This window comes from Pan troglodytes, chromosome 8 (genome assembly GCF_028858775.2).
Source record: "Pan troglodytes isolate AG18354 chromosome 8, NHGRI_mPanTro3-v2.0_pri, whole genome shotgun sequence".
Lineage (NCBI taxonomy): Eukaryota > Metazoa > Chordata > Mammalia > Primates > Hominidae > Pan > Pan troglodytes.
In genome coordinates this window covers 123,559,304-123,569,247 of record NC_072406.2, presented here as the reverse complement: position 1 = coordinate 123,569,247, position 9,944 = coordinate 123,559,304, and the positions used below count along the sequence as shown (strand labels likewise).

The 9,944-nt window shown below is 42.7% G+C and overlaps 1 long non-coding RNA gene across 1 annotated transcript; it reads right to left on the bottom strand.

The window, feature by feature from the left end:
• Positions 1-5,763: 5,763 nt before the first annotated feature.
• Positions 5,764-9,343, bottom strand: LOC107966945 (uncharacterized). Its single transcript, XR_001707003.2, has 3 exons — positions 9,154-9,343; positions 7,256-7,335; positions 5,764-6,049 (listed from the first exon to the last, which is right to left on the bottom strand). It is a non-coding gene; the product is annotated as an uncharacterized LOC107966945 (long non-coding RNA).
• Between the last annotated feature and the right edge of the window lie 601 nt (positions 9,344-9,944).

The following is a 9,944-nucleotide window of genomic DNA, read 5'->3' as shown; positions in this document are numbered from 1 at the left end:
GGGAAAAAGAAAAAGAATTCAGGCTAAGGAAAAGGCAAGGGCCAAGGCAGTAAGCAGGAAGATAGATGACATATCTCCTCCCCAGACACCTTCCAGAAGCCTCTACTTATTACCTTGTCCTGAGCACAGAGCCCTTATCTATCCTTACTTAGTGAGAGTGATTGCCACCTGCAAAGAGTTTCAGCTCAGCAGCTGATGCATGACCACATTGGACTAACATGGAAAGGGTTGAAGACAATGAGAAAATGGAACTTGGAAAATATGTTTTAACAATCATTATGGGAAACAGTATGGAGATTCTTTACAGAATTAAAAGTAGAGCACTTTATCCAGCAATCCCACTACCGGGTATTTTTCCAAAGGAAAAGAAATCATTGTGTGAAAAAAACACATGCACACACGTTTACAGCAGCACAATTCACAATTACAAAGACATGGAACCAACCTAAGTGTCCATCAACCAACAAGGAGACAAACAAAATGTGGTATATGTATACACCATGGAATACTACTGAGCCATAAAAAGGAACAAAATAAGGTCTTTTGCAGCAACTTGGAGGAGCTAGAGGCCATTATTCTAAGTGAAGTAACTCAGGAATGGAAAACCAAATATTGTACATTCTCACTTATAAGTGGGAGATAAGCTATGAGGATGCAAATGCATAAGAATAATATAATGGACTTTGGAGACTCAAGGTGGAAGGTTGGGAAGGGGGTAATATGGTTTGGCTCTGTGTCCCCACCAAAATCTCAACTTGAATTGTAATCCACACATGCAGAGGGAGGGATGAGGTGGGAGGTGTTTGGATCATGGAAGCAATTTCCCCCAGGCTGTTCTTGTGATAGCGTGGGAGTTATCATGAGATCTGATGGATTAAAAGTGGCAGTCTCCCCTGCATACCCTCTCTCTCTCCTGCTGCTTTGTGAAGAAGGTGCCTTCTTCCCCTTCACCTTCCACCATGATTGTAAGTGTACTGAGGCCTCCCCAGCCATACAAAATGAGTGAATTCAACCTCTTTTGTTTACAAATTACCCAGTCTCTGGTAGTATCTTTATAGCAGTATGACAATGGACTGATACAGGGGGTGAGGGAAAAAAAGACTGCATATTGGGTACAGTGTACACTGCTTGGATGACAGGAACACTAAAATCTCAGAAATCACCACCAAAGAACTTATCCATGTAACCAAAAACAACTTGTACCCCAAAAATGATTAAAATAAAAAATAATTAAAAAGGAAATGCCTTGTTTTCTACCTGCCTTCTTCTCTTCTATATCCACACATGTGGTAGAATAGCCTATTCATTATTGCCTAAACACATCCTTTAGTTTTCTCTCCCCCTACCTTTAATTATACTGTTCTCTCTGCCAGAAGTATTCTTCCTCCTCCATCACTTTCTTTTCAAATCTTGTATCTCCTCCATGGTACTACATCCAACTCAAAGACTACCAGAGATGACACTTCCCTTCCAGCAGCTTTCCCATGTGCTTCTCATTTGATGTCTCACTCTCCAAGCTTATGTTTGGTCATGTAGGGGTCATGCTAACAACACTTCTTGTGCCAGAGCTATGTCTAGTTCCTCTTCAGAGGCCCAGAACAACCTTGCACACAAGTGAGAGCTTCATAAATGTTAAACAAATGAAAGGCCAAGCCTAAATCAAGAACTCCTGGGTCCTCTTTCCAGTTCTGACTCTGAGCTGCAAAACACAGGAGTAATGTAAAGCCAACCACGTCCATCAAATACTTTTTTTCCATAGCCTGAAACCATGATAGTGAAACTATGAGCACCTAGAGGGTTTGTAGCCAAATTTACTTTTACTTTGTCTGAGTTTCGTAGCTTTATCTTGTGAGAAAAATTTTTTCCTGACAGTAAACTGGTATTTCCTCTGGCTTCATGTGCTCTACCTCGTGGTAGAGAAGAGATGACTGTGGCAGGGAATGTCTCGTTCCTCTGCCCACCAGGCTGCCCAAGCTGAGGTCCAAATGCCACTGTGTACATGTGCCTATATATGCCCTGTGTACACATGTGCATGTATGTGCAGACGTGTGTGCAGGAAAGTGCATGTGTGACCGTGGACATGTACAAAGACAAAGGTGCAGTCATTGGCATATGTCATACCCTTCTCAAGCCAATCCTCTATTTTGGAATATTTTGGCTTTGGCCAGAGATAAAGAGAGAATGAATCTATTCCCCAGTGATAATCACATTACTGAAAACCACCAGGAGTCATCATATTTATCTTTCTCATTTATCCAAACCCCAAACAGCCTTCTGCAGCAAATCACATTTCAGCATGGCAGATTATTCTGTCTGTAGCATAAACTTCTCATTGTGTCTCTCTCAGGAGAAGCCTCTCTAGGTAAATATAAATCTTACTCTAATAGCAACATTTGGAGAAGTAATGTTATTTGCCCTGATTTAGAGAAAATACAACATAGTCTCTAGCAAAGCTGATCCTTTCTTTCGAAATTGATCAAAGGCACATAGAAGCAACACAAATATTTCTCTGGCAGAGTGAAGCGCTGGTGTGTGTGGTGGTGGGGGTGGTGTGGATGGGAAGGGGTTGTGGTGGGGGTCTTGATGAATTATTCCAGCCTTCTAACCCTCCCTCTGTGGAGGAGGCGGAAGAGTGGGATCCCTCTTTTTTATTCTTGTGATGTGAGTGGTTTCTGCAGACCAGTTCATAAGATTCATATAGAGTTGAGAAAGATCAAATGACTATTTCTCACTGCACAACTGAGAGTCTGCAAGTTTTACCCCAAGGGAACATGAAAACTCAATCCAGTATTGACCTCAGCATGTGGAGGTGAGCCTCTGAGAGTGCGGTGAAGGAGCAGACAATTACCTCCTAAAGGAGAGATGGGGTTTTAATGACCACAGCTAGATGGGAGGGGAGGGACCCTGTGAGCCTCTTTGCTGCCTGGCAGAGTCGCTGCCTTTCTGATCCTTTCCCACCTCTAGCCCCTGGGGAAAGGGAGACAGAGTTTGTAATCAATGATTGATTGATTAAATAAATAAATAACAGTGCTGGCTGTTCTAAAGCACCACTCACTGCAACCAGCTTGAAAGCCTGGGCACTGGAGTCAGACTTGCTAAACCTACATCCCAACACTCCTGCTTACAAGCTGGGTGATCCTGAGCTCATTACTTATCCTCCCTATGCCTCAATTTCCTTATTTACAAGCTGAATTGCTAGAATGGTTGTGAGTATTGAATGAGTTAATGTGTGGACCTAGAGCAGGCTGTGGCACACTAGAGAGTGTCAACCATATTATTATCATTTTTCACAGCACTGATGAAACGCTCCTTGTGAACCTCTTTCTGGCCCACATTCTTGTGGAAACCACGCTATACAAAAGAGCATTAAATATGTAGATTTACAAACTTGATGGGTTACAAAAAAGCTGCAAAGGGCTTAGGACAGGAGGACAGTAATAATTAACCTATCTGTCCCTCCATGGTCTAAGATCATTTAGAATCCAGGCCAAATACATACTAAAATGTTCTATTTTTCTTGGGTTGGTTATATAGAATTCACTTTTGGGATCAGAGGCCATTTTCTGTCTTCCAGAGTGAAAGTGTGCTTCTAACTACTTTTAGGATTGGAAAGAATGTAAGAGGAAGAAACAGGTCTGAATTTAATATCAGTGGGCCATGTGATTTGTACAAGTCCCTTCTCTTCTGTGGGCCTCAGTTTCCCCATCTTCGTAATGAGGAGGGTGTTGTCAATGGCCTTTGAAGAATCACCCAGCTCCACCAGTCCATCACCACCCCCATGTTCTAGGTAGCCTTTGTGTTGTGACTGAATTTCAGAAGTGGACAATAAGTTGGGGGTCACCCCCAATGCCCCAGGACTCAGGCTGGAGAAGTGAGCAAAGAATCAATGACTTACTTGGTTGTTGACATCTCAGTAGTTTTGTTTATGCTCATGGGGCCAGCAGAGTGATAATAAGTGTGGGTCTCCTGCCCCATTCTTCCAGTAGCACACTCATGGTGAGACAGGACCAACATCAAAGACCGAGTGAGGGAATTGGCTGTTGTGTGTCAGCCACTTCCCTCTGGAGGGCTGATGGTTCTCAGGCTTCTTCACTGTATGACCCTCCATGAGGTCCTTGGGTGCCCAGATTCTGACTATCTCACCTTCCAGAGGACACTGCTCATGGTACAGGCCTTGCTGCCCCCAACAGCCTCTGACAACTCTGTACTTCATCTCTGTACTTCATCTCCTTCTTGTCCTGGGCCTCCTGTCAAGCCAAGAGCTGGTGACCAAAGAGAGTGGAGGCTGGCCCAGCTTCACTCTGGGTTTCCATCTCCCTAAAACCACTGGTTTCTCCTCCCTAACAATTTCAGAGCAGGGTTTTAAAACTCCATGTTTGAAATGCAGTAGAGCCCTGCTATTTCAATAAGGCAAGAGAGTTGGGTCTCTCAGCAATCAGAGAATTCATCATTCGATAAATCCTCAAACAAGAATTAGGCACCTGCCACATGCTAATAACAGTAGAGTAATCTTTAAGTGCAAACTAGATATTATAAAAGCCTCTTCACACTTTTTATCTCTTTAATATTTATAACAGCCTTATAAATCTACTAGAACAGTAGATATTTTATAATGATGCTCAGAAAACTCTGTGAATATTCTGGAAAGTGACACAGCCAGGACTCGACCAGAGATATAAGTACAATAGGAAATATGAAAAAACAAAGGACCTAGCTCCTGCCTCTAAGAGTGAATATCCTGTTGGGGAAAAAGAATGTGGGCTCCATCTGGCTTTGTCCTGTGCTATTGTTTGATAGTTTAATGCCCAGTGATAGGTAACATATTATGCAGATTATGAGATATAAGAGTTAGCTCACTCTGGCTTGGGAAGTGAGGAAAACTTGAAAGGGCTTCCAGCCAGGCTTTGGAAGATAGGGAGGGATCCTGTCAGCAAGGGGAGACCTGATCAGATGAGAAAAATAGCACTATCAAAGGCCACCCAACCGGGCCCTTCAAGAGCCTATTTCCTTCAAGTTATCCTTGACTAAAGATGCAGGTTTGCATTATGGAAAAGGACACGAGAAGAAATTGCTCAGGTATTTCCTCACATTCAGAGCTGTGGCTGGCCTTGAGATCTGGGGACTATCTGCATAGGAACGTGATCCAGGAAACAGCACTAGAAAATGGTTCTAACAATATATGGTGAAGCTCAAATTAAAGTTGGCTTGACTATTCCTAAGAGACAGCTCCTTAAACATTTTACCAAGTGCTATTCATGGTAGAAAATATAAAGACACACCCTAGTATGCTTACCTGTTTGGATTTTTAAAATTCATGCTATGCTTATGTAATTCTAGAACATATTCGTGTTTATTTCAATCCACTTATTTATAAATTCCACAGATATTTGAGCCCCTATTCTGGGTTAGGAACTGTTCCAGGTGCTGAGAAAAAAAGCAGTGAAAATCCATACAGTCAACTCATGAAGTTGCATTTCTGAGTTTTTTTCCACATTTCAGTAGAAAATGGTCTCTTGGAAATGTATGGCATCTATTTGGGGCTTCTGGTACCCTCAGCGCAATGCCTGTGGGAGTCCCCCAGGGTATGCATGCCCACATTTGAGGAGTAGAGTCCTCAGAAGACACTCATCCAACCCATGGAAATAGGAAAGACTTCACTCCTTTAAGGAATTTTCTGTCAAATATGGGTATGATCTTCCAAAGCTGCACATCAATAACAGTCTTACTCTCTTCCTCTCCTATTATCAACAACCCTTAGAAAGAACCAAACCCTGGTCTTATGATCTCTCAATGTTCCCAAACTATGCTTCTATTTGTCAGGATTTCTTGGCTGCCAATAACAGAAAATCTAAACCCAATGGCCTCAACAGTAAGTACCACCATGTTCTGTATCTTACCTGACATGGGATGTATGATGGAGTGTTCCCAAGGGGACTAATTCGGTGTTCAAACCAGCATCACCAAGTCATATTCTTTCCACCATTCTTCACTGTCACACTCAGCATGCTAGCTTGACCTCTAGGTTGGCTCTTTCATGGCCCTAAGAAAACTACATACAACATTTTTGATGGTCATATGCAAGTGTCAGCTGGAGAGAGAAGAGCCCATTTTCTCTAAGTGCTTTTTGTTTGGTTGATTGTTTTTGGACTGAGAAACTCTTATCCAGAAGTCCCCTCTGTAGAATTCCCCTCACATCTTCTCTGTCAGACCTGAGTCATATGACTTCCCCTAAACCAGTCCCTGGCCAGGCAAATAGGATTACCATGATTAGCTGCCATGTGCTTTGAAAGAAGTGGGGATACTTTCCTATGCTGGAAGATGAATCCTGACTAAATATTTTTAAGCAAGGAGGAAGGGGGAAAGGAGCAATGCCTTCTGAATGGGTAGCGCAGCGATCTGACACCATGGTTTCCTCTCATGTACTGAATTCCAAGATGGCGCTTAGTGTCATGTAAAATGTTTGCCTCCTACATGCCAAACATTGTCCTAGACACTGTAAAAGACATTGATTCCAGGTGCCTTCTGAGTTTTTCTTCAAAACTCCTCTCATAATCTGGACTTTTTTTCTGCTTATTTGTTAGTTTGCCTCACCAGCTGAAATGCAAACTCTAGGAAGGTAGTGACCATGTGAATCTTGTTCATTGTTTCAACATCTAGGGCAACACATGGCACACGATTGGCACTCAGTGAATATTTTTGAATAAATAAATAGGTGAATTCCTTACAAGATGCAATATTCTTCCTATTCTTCCATAGCCATTCTTCTTATTTTCCTTTTGGGGAAATTGGTCAATAGAGCTCAGGTAACTTGCTCAGGATCACTCAGGGAACATGTGGTAAAGTCAAACTTTAAACCTAGGTCTGTTAGATTCCAAGTCCTTGTTCTGTCCCCAGTGCTATATTCCCTGTCCTTGCATGAACACAGCCTTTGATTTCATGAGTCCTCTTCCTTGGACAGCTACAAACCCCTTAGTCTCTAACTGCAGTCATGCTCTCAGTCACCTCTGCTCCTGCTCTTCTCTTGATCTGGAACCTTTTCTACCCACCTGTGCAGAGCTTCTCCCCACCCTGTACACATCCATGCCCAAAGTTTAGCCCAGGTCCCTCCCCCTTCCTGACACCATCATCTTGCCTCCATTTTTTCATCCTCTACTTCTAGCTTAACTGATCTCCCCAGGGAGAATGCAAATCCTCAACTACCCCACGGCCTTGAGAGAATAATGACTATGATCTCAGGTTCTATGGCCGGACTCACTGTGTGCAAATCCCAGATCCTCCTGCTGATTTGTGTGATCCTGGGCAAGTTTCTTTGCTTCTTTGGGCCTCTTTGCTGATCTGAAAAATGGGGATAACCATGGAATGCACAGGACAGAGTTGTTGTGAAGACTGAGTCACCACGTGCAAAAGTCTTCATGCAAAGCACATGGTAAGAGCCATTTAAATATCAACTGTGATTTTTCATTTTTCTTATTTTCTTTCTTAACAGTGCCAGGCACTTGAAGGATGTTGAAGAAATTCCTGCTAGCACAAATTTGCTAATCGCCTGCTTCCTCAGTATATGGTATTTCTCCCATACTGTCCCGCAAATTTCAAGGACAGGCATTGTTAGTGTTTTCTCCTTCCTCCGTACCCTTTCAGGGTCTACTGTAGTGATAAAAGCCCGACAAGCACTTAATAAATCCTTACAAAAATGAACAAACCAAAAAAGCCCTGGGCTTCAAAGAAAATTCTCATTTGAATTTCTTTTCTGCCTTTCCTCTTGCCTTTAATTCTACATCTCTTCTTCCCTTCTGAAAATCAGATTAAGCCCCACTGAGGCTAAACCGATAGTGTTTCAAGTCATTTTGTTAATGGATGTAAATTGGCTGTAATCCTTTTGTTTCATGGCTACTGGCAGTTGGTCAGGCAGGTGACTGAGATGAAGATTTTAATCACACCCAAAATATGATACCGGCTTAGAAAATGTCAGCCCTCCCCTGCACCACAGAGTCATTTATGATGACGCTGCAGTCGGAAAGAACCCAGAGAAACCTTAATTGGCCTTTGGCTAATTTCAGAAGCCAGGCCTTCCTTGTAATTTGCTGCAAAACTGGTACAATTCTCTGAAATAAGATCAGTGAGAACGTTACAGAAAATGGCTCAAGGCCAGATCTGTGCACCACAGATTCATTAAGGATGCCCTAGCTAGATTTAGCTTCCAATGCGCTTGTCTTCGGGAGCACTGGTTTCCTATTAGGACTTGACTTTCAAAGGCCACAGAAAAAGTTGCTCCCAGCAAGGTTTTGCAGCTGCCCCTTTGGTCCACACTTTAGTGACCCCAGAGAGAAACACTGGTGAGAGAGAAAAACAGGATAGTTGATTCACTTTGCGCAGGAGTCTGTGTCCCCACAAAGTTGAGTCTGGAATTGAAATTTAGAAAACGAGAGCATATAGAGCATATCAGCTGAGGCCAACCTAGGTGACACCTGGGCTTACACACATACAGTAAGGCCTCATTAACTTAGAACAGGGATGGCAAATGGATTTCATTTCATATGACATTTCTGATCGATTATAGTGGCTGCTGAGAACACTGTGTTCAGAGGGATTCTCCCACTGTATCTCAGCTCAACAAGAAAGAATGCTGTGATCATTCAGCAATGTCTGCTGTGGCAGAGTCATAGGAAGTGAACCCATATACCACGTGTTTGCAGTCTTTGACTTGGAATAATGGAGACAGAGTGGATTTCTGTCCAAAATGTTGAAAAATCTATAAAGCTCCGTTGTGTTTTTTTATTTACTATTTTCTATAGTAAACAGTAACATAAATCAAAATAGGAATGTCTAAAGTTAGAGCACTTATTTAAAAGCTTTTATTCAGTGGACTCTCACATTTTTTGTTTTCTATCATTGGAAAACCTCTATCATGAGAGCCTATTGATAGTTTGTCAGTGAGGGAGACAGTCAATACAGAGGAGCTGTTCTATGGTAATGAAGGAGAGAAACCAAATGCCCAGTGTCGCTCACAGAAGACTTCTCCCTGAGTACATTCACCTTGAAACAAACCCTATACACATACCCCCTATTTCCATGGGTTCAGGCAAGCCTTAAAAAGAGAGCTCTTGCTCATTCTCACCATTTGCTGAAAGAAGCAGCAGCTGATGAGTAACTTACCTGTTTCACTTGCCATCTGCGTCATTGGTTCAGAACAGTAGGAGGGAACCCAGGAATTGAGCAAGAGGAAAGTTGCTCCACCAAGGGTTAGCTTCAGCCCCACTGCTGACACTGCCTGGTGTCAGCTCTGACAGCTGTTTGGCAAATCCACTCCTCCACTACTGTTCATGATGACAGCTTGAAATGGGGCTGGGGATATTCTCCCTTTCTTGAGTAGAGAGAATGAGAGAAATCAACACAGCAAGAGACATCTTCTCTGCATATTTTGTGGGTACCTACAGGCTAATGGAAAAGGCACCAGTGATTCAGAGAGTAGGAGGTTTCTGTGCAGGTCTGAGCCTGGAGTGCCAGAGACTGGCAGTAGCCCTGGAATAAAGACAGTGCAAAGATTTCTAAAGACATTTCAATCTTTTCAAAGCCTGGGCTTGAATGTTTCAGTGCAAGTCAAGGGAAAGAAGAGGGGTTTTTTGGGAAGCAGCTGCCAGAAGTTCCACCTTCCGGCTGATGAGCTTCCCTTTCAGGCTGATGAAAGCAAGACAACTTCTTCAGCTTCACCAAGAAAGACATTTAGAAAAAGTCAACTGAGTCAGGCTAGAGATCAGCTCAGGAAAGTCACTGTCCTCCTCTCTCTCTCCCCACTGTGATATCAATAGCTGCAGAATCATCCCTGGTTTCTAATAAACTTGATGAAAATATGAATAACAGTTTTTTTCTGTTCACCTTCTCATGAAGTGGAAAATTCCTTAAATTGGGGGGAGGTTAGTCAGTGGACCAGTCTAGTTGGAAATTAA